The following is a 12,168-nucleotide window of genomic DNA, read 5'->3' on the forward strand; positions in this document are numbered from 1 at the left end:
CAAATCATGAGGCCCCCAACAAGACAAATTCATCAATCATGAGGCCTCCAACCAGGGTCGGACTGGGACACTGGGGGCCCACCAAAGAAATTTCAACCTGGGGCCCACACATCCCATGACTGCGGTGAAAAAAGGGCGTGACCATGCACCGGAAGGTGGGTGTGGTCATGATGTATTATGGACTGGGCCAAATGTACATGATCTTAGCAGCATTGTAATTCAGAGACACTGCTGCCCAGCAAAACTTTGCATAAAGTCCCCTCCTTCAATATAAAGTAATGTCCTACTTTGCAGAGGTTACGACCGCAGAAGTTGCGTCCGCATCGGGACCCTTGGGCCAAAAGGGCCCCGAAGGGCCCTCTCTCAACTACAGTATTACCTCTTTATTGGTCCTGTGCTCATAATAATCACTTCTATAGATACTTTGAACAGTGGTAATCATTAACAAGCTATTTCCAATTCCCTTCTTGCACCTCTGACACTGTAGTTGCCATTGGCAGGTTTTGGTGAATCGTATGAATTGTTATGTATAGAGTGCTTGGGGGGCCCCATTGTAAAATTTGCATCGAGACCTACAGCTCCTTAGCTACGCCACTGCTCTCAGCATGAGTGATTACAGCACTGAGAAGAGAATTTTTGTGCTGCAGGCAGCAATTGGAGCTCTGTCAGACAAGGAGGGGGGGGGGGGGGGGGCACCAGAGACCTGGAGGTGGGGCCCACCGAGGGAAAAAACTGTACTACTGTGGCCCAGTCTGACCCTGCCACCAACAAATCATGAGGCCCCCAACAAGACAAATTCAGCAATCATGAGGCCCCCAACAAATCATGAGGCCCCCAACAAGACAAATTCAGCAGTCATGAGGCACATAAATAGACAGCATTTCACATAAATAGGCAGAATGCCCCCTTAATATGGTAGCCTCCCAAGTTAGGTAGTGAGTTACAGGGACCCCGATAGTGAGTGCCTGTGAGTGCCTAAAGGGAGCCCCTTTAGGCAGTGAGTGAGTGCCAGGGAGCCCCTTCAGGCAGTGAGTGAGTGCCAGGGAGCCCCTTCAGGCAGTGAGTGAGTGCCAGGGAGCCCCTTCAGGCAGTGAGTGAGTGCCAGGGAGCCCCTTCAGGCAGTGAGTGAGTGCCAGGGAGCCCCTTCAGGCAGTGAGTGAGTGCCAGGGAGCCCCTTCAGGCAGTGAGTGAGTGCCAGGGAGCCCCTTTAGGAAGTGAGTGAGTGCCAGGGAGCCCCTTTAGGGAGTGAGTGAGTGCCAGGGAGCCCCTTTAGGGAGTGAGTGAGTGCCAGGGAGCCCCTTCAGGCAGTGAGTGAGTGCCAGGGAGCCCCTTCAGGCAGTGAGTGAGTGCCAGGGAGCCCCTTCAGGCAGTGAGTGAGTGCCAGGGAGCCCCTTCAGGCAGTGAGTGAGTGCCAGGGAGCCCCTTCAGGCAGTGAGTGAGTGACAGGGAGCCCCTTCAGGCAGTGAGTGAGTGACAGGGAGCCCCTTTAGGCAGTGAGTGAGTGACAGGGAGCCCCTTTAGGCAGTGAGTGAGTGCCAGGGGGAGCCCCTTTAGGCAGTGAGTGAGTGCCAGGGAGCCCCTTTAGGCAGTGAGTGAGTGCCAGGGAGGCCCTTTAGGTAGTGAGTGAGTGACAGTGAGGCCCATTAGGAAGTGAGTGAGTGAAAGGGAGGCCCTTTAGGTAGTGAGTGAGTGACAGGGAGGCCCTTTAGGTAGTGAGTGAGTGACAGGGAGCCCCTTTAGGCAGTGAGTGAGTGACAGGGAGGCCCCCTAGGGAGTGAGTGAGTGACAGGGAGCCCCTTTAGGGAGTGAGTGAATGCCAGGGAGCCCCTTTAGGAAGTGAGTGACAGGGAGCCCCTTTAGGGAGTGAGTGAGTGCCAGGGAGCCCCTTTAGGGAGTGAGTGCCAGGGAGCCCCTTTAGGGAGTGAGTGAGTGCCAGGGAGCCCCTTTAGGGAGTGAGTGAGTGCCAGGGAGCCCCTTTAGGGAGTGAGTGAGTGCCAGGGAGCCCCTTTAGGGAGTGAGTGAGTGCCAGGGAGCCCCTTTAGGGAGTGAGTGCCAGGGAGCCCCTTTAGGGAGTGAGTGAGTGACATCGAGGCCCCCTAGGGAGTGAGTGAGTGCCAGTGAGCCCCTTTAGTGAGTGAGTGACAGGGAGCCCCTTTAGGGAGTGAGTGAGTGACAGGGAGGCCCCCTAGGGAGTGAGTGAGTGACAGGGAGCCCCTTTAGGAAGTGAGTGAGTGACAGGGAGGCCCTTTAGGGAGTGAGTGAGTGCCAGGGAGCCCCTTTAGGGAGTGAGTGAGTGACAGGGAGGCCCCCCCTCTAGCCGCCGCTCCCCCCCTTACCTTGCAGCAGACCTCAGGATCAGCGGCGACCCGACCAGTACCAGCGGGCGCCGGACGCACCCGCTCGATATGCGGAAGTGATGTCACTTCCGCATATCAGTGCGGGCGCTGGATCCTAGCGCCCGCACGATTGGTCGCCGGCTCGCCGCCTGATGCTGAGGTCTGACTGAGTGTGATGCGGCGGCAGCTGCGCTGACAGAGGGGGTGAGCGGCGGGCGGAGATCCGTGGCACCCCAGGACAGATTGGGGGCACGTGCCCCCCCAAAATAGGGCTAGCGACGCCCCTGTGTGTCACATCAGATTGTAGTGAAGATTACTAAAAGAGAAATGAAATAGCAATAATGCGACTGCAGTTACGTGCGCGGGGCAGAAGTGCATACCGTCCTGCTTCACGCATGTGCCATCCAATCAGCACCGTGTGTGATCACAGTGGGCAGGGCAGTGTGCGGGGTGAACAGACACAGTGGCACGGCCAAACACTGCAGGACAGGGCAGAAGGTGGTGTGTGGGGGACGGAATTAGGCACAGACACACAGGCCAGCTTGGACATTCAGTGGCGTAGCAATAGGGGATGCAGAGGTTGCGACTGCATTGGGGCCTTTGGACCAGAGGGGCCCAAGGGGCACTCCCTCAATGGCAGTATTAGCTGTTTAATGGCCCTGTGCTGGCAGTGATCACTTCTATAGATGCTTTGAGTAGTAGTAATCCTTAAAGGACAACTGAAGCGAGAGGGATATGGAGGCTGCCATGTTTATTTCCTTTTAAGCAATACCAGTTGCCTGGCAGCCCTGCTGATCCTCTGCCTCTAATACTATTAGCCATAGCCCCTGAACAAGCATGCAGCAGATCAGGTATTTCAGACTTTAAAGTCAGATCTGACAAGACTAGCTGCATGCTTGTTTCTGGTGTTATTCTGATACTACTGCAGAGAAATAGACCAGCAGGGCTGCCAGGCAACTGGTATTGATTAAAAGGAAATAAATATGGCAGCCTCCATATACCTCCCACTTCAGTTCCCCTTTAACAAACTGTTCCCCATCCCCTACTTGCCAGGGATGAGCAGAAACTACGCCAGTGAGAATTTACGCATCATAGTTCGCATCTACGCATCGTAGTTCGTAGGTGAAGTTTCAAAACTACGCTTACGAATTTACCGCTATGCGTAGCTTACGCTCACTATCACTATGTGTAGTTAACATGTGTATTGCGTAGTGAACTACGAACGCGTTACTTGTGGCTAATTTTCCGCGTACAATTGTATGCTTACATATTTACGCATTGGAAAGGGGAATGTACGCATAGAAGAGTTCCCGGTATCTGCATTTACAAAGAAATTAATACGTAAAATATTCTGCATACGGGCATAAGCATCCGCATACACGACCCTTCACACTACACGTAATTGCGTATTTTAACTCGTAGTCTACGAAATGCATACGAAGCAAATATTTGATTTCGAAGCCGTAGTTCGGCGAAGCGTAATAGCGTAAAACTATGCGTAGTTCCATCGTAGCGAAGTTGTCTGACTACGACCATCCCTGCTACTTGCATCTCTGACACTGTGGTGGTCCTTTCCAGGCTTTGTGGCATTATATTAATTGTTATATATGAAGTGCTGGGGGGAAAGGGGGAGGATGTAGAACTTGCATTGGGGCCCATAAGCTCCTTATCTACCCCACTGTGGACATTATTATTCATAAATTAAGGTAATCCTGTATTTGTTACAAAACATGACTTCAGGTGTGTGTATGCTACTGCACTGCAAAGCTGTTATTTCACTTATCTTATAAGGCTCCCTATTCAACTTTTCCTCCTAAATTTTCTCATAGATGATATTTTAACCACTTCGTCCACAGGTCAGTAGATATACGTCCTCTGGGACTTCATCTAAGCCACAGGTCAGTAGATATACGTCTTGCAGCAGAAGCAGTGCTGTGCAGGATTGGGCTTGCTCCTGTGCACATTTCTGGCACTATCTGATGCAGGACTAATTGGTGAATGGGAATATAAGTTTCCTGAGCTAATGAGATTGATTTTTACTATTAAAAATACTTGTATTTTCTCATTTCATAGTGAAAAACACACTCTGTAGCATTATTTCAGAATCAAATATCTTCACTATAAATTGTGACAGGAACATAATCTAAGTTTTGTGATAAGCAGTAAGAATGGCCAAACAAAATTTGTGTTTTTTATCTACAGTAGCACTTTTTATTTTTAAACTGGAATTGGTAAAACTGAGAAATACATGTTTTTTTCTATTTTTTCTTTGTTTTCCCATTAAAATTCATAGAAAACAAAATTGTTTGAGGGAAAAAATGGCATACAATGAAAGCCTAGTTTGTCTTGAAAAAAACAATATATATTTCATTTCTGTGTCGTAAGTAGGGATAAAGTTATTTCTGATTAAATAGGGACATAGCTAAACTGTCAAAACTGCTCTGGTCCATAAGTTGAAAACAAGGTCTGGATGCGAAGTGGTTAACCTTATCATAAAATGCCCTTTTAACTACCAGTAAGCAATAAAATAGAATAAAATCTGACATTCATTTTTCATCTACTTTTTGATAATTTTAGTAAATGCAGAGTGCTAAAACGTATTTTAAACAGAAGATTAAAATGTAACTCCTAAATACCGGTACTTGTTTACCAGATACAAATAAAGAATTGATTTTTGAATCCCCATCATCTACAAAACATTTTCACAAATATGAATTTGTTGTGAAAATTCCAGAAAAGCAGATTTTTTTGGGGAAAAAAATATGAAAGAATCCCAGAACTTTAGACAACTTCAGGAAATAAGGAACTAAGCGTTCATTTGACCATTCTGTACATAGCAACAAAATACAGTGCATGTAGACTGGAAATGTACCGTAATCATTGTGGATAAGTGTGCTATAGCTTTTAATTTCCATAGCCTATAAATTCACCTAATCATGGCATACAACACTCTGAGGAGGTGCAACATTGCCATCTAGTGTATAGCTTGCAGTTAACAAATTAGGAATTCACAGTGTTTCTTAGAACTAAAATTAGTCATGCAGCTGTAGTGTGGCATCAGTATGACTAAGGATTAGGGGAACACACCCCTAATCCTTCCATGGGACTAAATAGTACCACTTCAGGATCTTGTGTGTGCCACCAGTCAGGAGATAGCTACAATCCTCTGGGCACCAAGGCTGTCGAAAATGACAGTCTTGATAATGCAGAGTGATATGTGCCAGATGTAGCCGCGTCAGCTGGCACCTATTATAGTCCAGCCTGATGCACAGCAACTTGCTGGTGAAGGCGAGGAGGCTGGAGGATACAGGTGAGTATGGTGTGTTTATTTTTGCAGGTCCTACGCACCTCCCACTTGCATGGTGTTTGGGATGATGTGGTCTCTATGATGTTTGTGGAGTATGTGCTTCCTAATTATGTTGTTGTGGGGATATATATTATTATATTATGATCTAAGATTCTAGAAGTGGTTACTGTGGCAAACCCCACATACACTGCATTCTTTAGGTCATCTTATGGGGCTGATGGCACAGTGGTCAGGGCCCAATTTGTTCTTTGAGGAGGCTGGACGATTGAGGGCAAGGGGGAGATTGGTATCGACTTCTAGTTGCAACCCTACTTTCTAGGTTTACATTCATTAGTTGGCCAGTCCCACAAGCTCTCCTGACCACCAGGGCCAGCCCTAGACTTTTTGCCGCCTGAGCTGGAGGGGTAGCGGGCAGGAAGGGGGTATTGGGCCTAGCGGTGGGGAGGGGGTCGGACCCCCTCCTCCCTCGCCTGGGTCCCCCGATCTGCGCTCCCCTCCAGCTGTAAATAGTTAAGTACCAGTGTATAGATTAAGAGGCAACGGGCAGGGATCAATCACCTTTTCCGCATTCCAAACTGCGCGCCATTGACGTCACTTCCTGCAACGCCGTCCACTTACAATACAGTGGGCGGCGTTGCAGGAAGTGACATCAGTGGAGCGCTCGCTGGAACGCGGAAAAGGTGAGTGACCCCCGCCCGTTGCCTCTTAATCTATACACTGGTACTTAACTATTTACAGCTGGAAAGGAGCGCAGATCGGGGGACCCAGGCGAGGGAGGGGGGGTCCGACCCCCCTCCCCACCGCTAGGCCCAATACCCCCTTTCTGCCCGCTACTCCTCCAGCTCGGTGGGCGGCCCCCCACCCACAGACAGGCGGGTGCCGCCCCCCCCCAGATGTGCCGCCTGAGGCAAATGTTTCACCCCGCCTCATGAGCGGGCCAGCCCTGCTGACCACACCCACCTTGATGCATATACACCCTCAGATTTACCTCTTCAGTGCTGGTTTTAGATAAAACGGTGCCACATGAGTGGGGGCCAGGTGATAATGTAAAATATAAGTAATTTAGATTACCAATGTTTTACTATGCAGTACTTGGCACCCATTCCCATTTCAACCCTCCACTGTATGCCTACCCCTAACACCCCCCACCTAATGCATAACTCCCCTGTTAGTGCTTGACCTTAACAACCACCCTCCCCACACACACCCCTAATGCCTATCCCTAGCCTTCTAGCTACAGCTATTAACCATTTGTGCTTGTGGGTTACAAATAGGTAGGAGCTCCGCAATTTGTGAATACAAATCACTAATGAAACGTGGGCTTCCTAATTATGTATTTTGGGGAAAAACTGTCAAATAATTTGTATTTTGGGAGGAAACACAGCCAAATACACAGAGGATAGCTAGGATTTTTTATTTTTTTAATTTGTTATTTTTTCAATGATCCTGCTAGCTGGGGCCAATTGTGTCAGCATCTGTAGTGTGACTACTGAGAAGCAAAATTTACAGCGTGAAATACATTTCCGGCTTATGAGAAAAACGTTACAACAACAGGACATAGGATTGGGGATGACCAACAAATATATTGAAGAGGATGAGAACAGCTGCATTAGTGTTTAGAATTAGTACAATAGTGACACCTAATGGTGTGTTTTTATTATTACATTACAATATCATATCCCCCCCCCCCCAACAGCTGATTGTACAGTTAGCGCCAATGCACTAATGAATGTTCATAGCCAGCTTTGTTTTGTATCTTTTACACCTTAGTTGGGCATGATAGTGCCAGAGGAAAATGAAAAGTAAGACACTTTATTTAATTTTTTTTTCCACATTAATTCTTTAATCATTATTAAACTACCGATACTTTGACAGCCCCTCTGTTCGGCCACCGCCCGCCCCCAGCTTGGTGGCCCGCCTCTAAGGCAAGTTGAGGGCAGGCAGGCTGCAGCAACAGGGTGGGGTGACCCCAGAGCTCTGGACCTCTCGGCAGACTTCAGGCCATGGCAACTTTTTTCAAGATGAGGGGTTGTTATCAATTAGGGTCATCTTCTAGCAACCAACTAATGTGTATTGCTGTTCATTTGCCGGACCTACATTAGGGGACTAGAAGAGGAAAATTAATTGCGCTTTGTTGTACTGGGGAGGCACCCTTAAGGTGGCCACACACCATACAATGTTTTTAAATATCTGTTTAATTTAAGAATTGCAATCAATTTTTCTGATTGTAACATTTCAAAAATATGACCAGTGTACCACACACCTATGTTTAATTTTTCCCCAATTATGACAAAACTGATTGAAAACTCTGAGAAAATTGCTAGGGTGCGTATATTAATAAATTGACAGTCTAACACACACCATACAATCTTTAAAAAAATTGGAGAAATATCTGGCATTCCAGATCGATATAAATTGAAAAAAAACGGGAAATTTGGAGTTTTCAGTTGAATGAAAAACAAAAAGCTTGATTTTTTTCAGGAGATACGATCGTTTTTATCGAATTGCTGTAAAATCTGATCATTTTATTGTAACGTGTGTGGCCACCTTTACATAACGCGTGCGTAAAGTAGTGTTAAGTCGCATTGAAACTGACAGTATCGCAATATGACTTTTTTGCCACAGGGATGCCAATTTTTATCTATTTGCAGCCCACACCTACTGCGTTGTGATGCAACAAAACGGAGCGTTGTGATCCAACATACAGTTGCCATGCGTTATGCGTAAACATTCATCATGACACACTGATGTTAACAAATGGCAATGCAAGTATGCCTGAAAATAATGCAACTTAATTGCAGCACGCCTGCGCAGTACAGCCCAGAGGATGTCTGATGACGTCAGCGTGCCGCCGTGAGGCGCATTTTGGAGCGCAGAAGAGCCCGACCTGGCAGCCGGCCTGGCCAGGTCGGGTGCGCCACCGGAGGAGACCGGGAGCCTGCAGAGCGGCGCCGAGGGCACGTCCTGCCTGCCACGGGCTGGAGGAAGCCCCAGGTAAGAGGATAAGCATTTTTATTTTATTTTTTTCAGGGATCGTGAACCTACCCTTTAAAGAAAACCTGTAACTAAAAAAAGTTCCCCTGGGGGGTACTCACCTCGGGTGGGGGAAGCCTCCAGATTCTATTGAGGCTTCCCCGTCCTCCTGTGTCCCACCGTGGTCTAGCTGTGCCCCTCCAAACAGCAGGGATGTAAATATTTACCTTCTCGGCTCCAGTGCAGGCGCAGTATCAGCTCTCCGCTCGGAGATAGGCGGAAATAGCTGATCGCTGTCGGCCTGGTCTACTGGGCAGGCACAAGTCTTCTGCGCCTGCGTACTAGAGTAGACCCGACAGAGATCGGCTATTTGCGCCTATCTCCGTGCTGAGAGCCGCAACAGCGCCTCCGCTGGAGCCGAGAAGGTAAATATATCAAGCCTTGTCAAGGGAGGATTCCGGGACGCTTCGGGGGATCCAGCGCTGGACTGCCTGCAGCTACAGAGATGGGGGAAGCCTCATTGGGACCCTGAGGCTTCCCCCTCCCAAGGTGAGTATCCCCAGGGGACTTTTTTTTTTATTACTGTCTCTTTAAACCTGTTGGGATGGGAGGGTTCTGCCCTCTTCCCCTGTTTGCGCTTGTGATTAACTCACAACAATTATGAGGTCAAGCAGAGATGCATTAACCACTTCCCAACTGAGGGGTTTTACCCCCTGACCACCAGAGCAATTTTCACCTTTCAGCGCTCCTTCCATTCATTCGTCTATAATTTTATCATTACTTATCGCAATGAAATAAACTATATCTTGTTTTTTTCGCCACCAATTAGGCTTTCTTTAGGTGGGACATTATGCCAAGGATAATTTTATTCTAAATGTGTTTTAATGGGAAAATAGGAAAAGAATTTATTATTTTTCAGTTTTCGGCCTTTATAGTTTTTAAATAATGCATGCTACTGTAATTAAAACCCATTAAATGTATATGCCTATTTATCCCGGTTATAAAACCGTTTAAATTATGTCCCTATCACAATGTTTGCCGCCAATATTTTAGTTGGAAATAAAGGTGCATTTTTTTCAGTTTTGCGTCCATCCCTAATTACAAGCCCATAGTTTATAAAGTAACAGTGTTATACCCTCTTGACATAAATATTTAAAAAGTTCAGTCCCTAAGGTAACTATTTATGTTTTTTTTTTATTGTAAATTTTTTATTTTTTTTTTAATTACAAAAATAAATAAATTGGGGAGTGTGGGAGGTAAGGAGTTAATTTTTTGTGTAAAACAAGTTTATTTGTGTGTAAAAAATGGTTAGGGTGTAGTTTTACTATTTGGCCACAAGATGGCAACATTACCAATTTGTTTCATGCGACCTGCAAGCGTCCTTCCGGACGCTTGCAGGAAGTAGAAAGAGGCTGGGACTTTGTTATTTTTTCACAATGATCGCGCTGCTCAGCCGAGCGGCAGCAGATCATTGCGGGGCTTAGATCAACGAACGGGAATGGATTTTCCCGTTCGTTGATCTCTGGGCGAGCGGGCGGCGGCGTGTTTACTATCGGCGGGCGGCGTGTTTACGAGCGGGAGCGCGGACAGCGGCGGGAATGCGCAAAGTACAGATTTTTCCGTCCCTGGGGGTGAAAGGATGGAAAAAGGGGCGGAGAAATCCGTACGCGCGGGGGTAAAGTGGTTAAGATGCAAAGAGGCCACAGGCAAGGTAGATTTGGTGCCCTCTTGTGGTCTTTTTGGTAAGCTGAAGTGGAGAGGGGTCAGAGAAGGTGGTAGGTGGGCCCATTGACACCCACTAGGGCCCAGGCACCTGCCTAGGTTGCCTGATGGCGAATCCTCCTCTGAGGTCAAGACCCATACGCAAATACACGGTTTGGATCTTTGCTAAACAGCCTGTTCTACCCAATGGAGAAAGAAGGGGGTAGGAACTGCAACATTGACTGGCAAAGGATTTTGTAACTGGGCTCCACTGGAGGAGAGGAGTCCACAGACTTTGGGGGGCACATTTTCATGTTAGTCATCCAAATATATATGGATTGCTTCAGGCATCACAAATGTCGTTTTAGGGCTCTTTCACACCAAGAAGTTGCATTAGATGCGATGTTAAGGTCGCATAACGTGCCCCTAACGCAACGCATGTTAGCTTTGAAGTTGGACGTTATATAGAGCCGCGTTATACGTCTCTTCATGTGTACGTGATGCGTACTTTATGACTATCGAACGAAAACGGCGCATGCGTCAAATTTTAAAAAACAGCAGTACTGAGCATGTGCAAACATCCGAACGCAGCCACATACGAGTATAACGCACAGAACGCTGCACTTTCATTTACCGTGCTGCGTTATACTCCAATGCAACGTGGGCACTGTGAACAGCCCATTCATTTATCATTGCTGTCAGTTGGGCTGTGTTACAGGCTGCTGTAACGTGCGCCTGTAACGTCCTAATGTGAAAGCAGCCTTAGAGCAGTTTCAGTAATCAGTCAGCCACACAAGCTACAATGACAAAGGAGTGGTGATACAGTACAAACTCGCTATAGAAAACTGATACAGTAAACCTCTGGATATAGAAAACTCAGTCCTCAGCAAATGTGTCTCTTCCTGGTGCCTTGGAGTTTACTATAAAGGGATTATACTGTAACTGGACATTATCATCACCACAAAGCAGTCAGGCAGGTCCATGCTGTCAGGAATGCAGAACAAGAGGAACATCCGGCAGTTTGTCAGAGAGGATCTGATGATGTAATGTACAGGTGTCAGCACGTGTGTGTGTCAAGGCAGACAGGCTTTGTAGCCTGGAAATGACGCAAGCATGACTGCTGGAACCTCACCCATGTGACCTGTAGCTAGCCATAAACGTTGAATGACCATTTCCTGCTTGTGGCCATATCAAGCTAGGGCAGGGCTGAGCGAGCTTTGCTTGGCCCGGGGCCACATGCTGCGGACCACAAGCTGCATTCCTAAGATTCCTCCAGTATTATCCATGCAAGAAAACAGAGGGTAAAAAGTCACCTGATCGTTGATTCCATCGCCACGTCTCCAAGGCGTCAGGATGTGCCAGGGTAGTGCACACTGGCCGCCAGCGTGTAATACGCTGGCACAGCCTGACGTTGTTGAAATCGGCAATCAGGTGAGTTCTAACCCACGGTTATCGCCTGCTCACAACTTTGAGGAATCCGGCCACCAATCGGATTTACAGCTTATCCGGCCCGCAGGTCGTAGTTTGCCCAGTCCTGGGCTCTGCTGTGCGAAATGGGAAATGAGAGCGCACGCTATAGTTAGAAAAAAAATTCAATACATGGAAGATGACAACATTAATACACAGGTTTATTTTATTCACAGGTAAAAACCAAACAGAAAAATAGAAATATTTTACCTTGAAAAGGATTGAGCAGGGCGAGTGTACGGTTCATAGAAACACATATATAGCCAGGCTGTCACAGTGTTAGGGTAAAAGAACAACACACATTTCTAGTTCTTGTCCAGAAGGGATGGCCGTGCCTAGAACTCACGGAGAAGCATGTGATCAGTTTGATCAGCTGACAGATTT

Source organism: Hyperolius riggenbachi, chromosome 6 (genome assembly GCF_040937935.1).
Source record: "Hyperolius riggenbachi isolate aHypRig1 chromosome 6, aHypRig1.pri, whole genome shotgun sequence".
Classification (NCBI taxonomy): Eukaryota; Metazoa; Chordata; class Amphibia; order Anura; family Hyperoliidae; genus Hyperolius; species Hyperolius riggenbachi.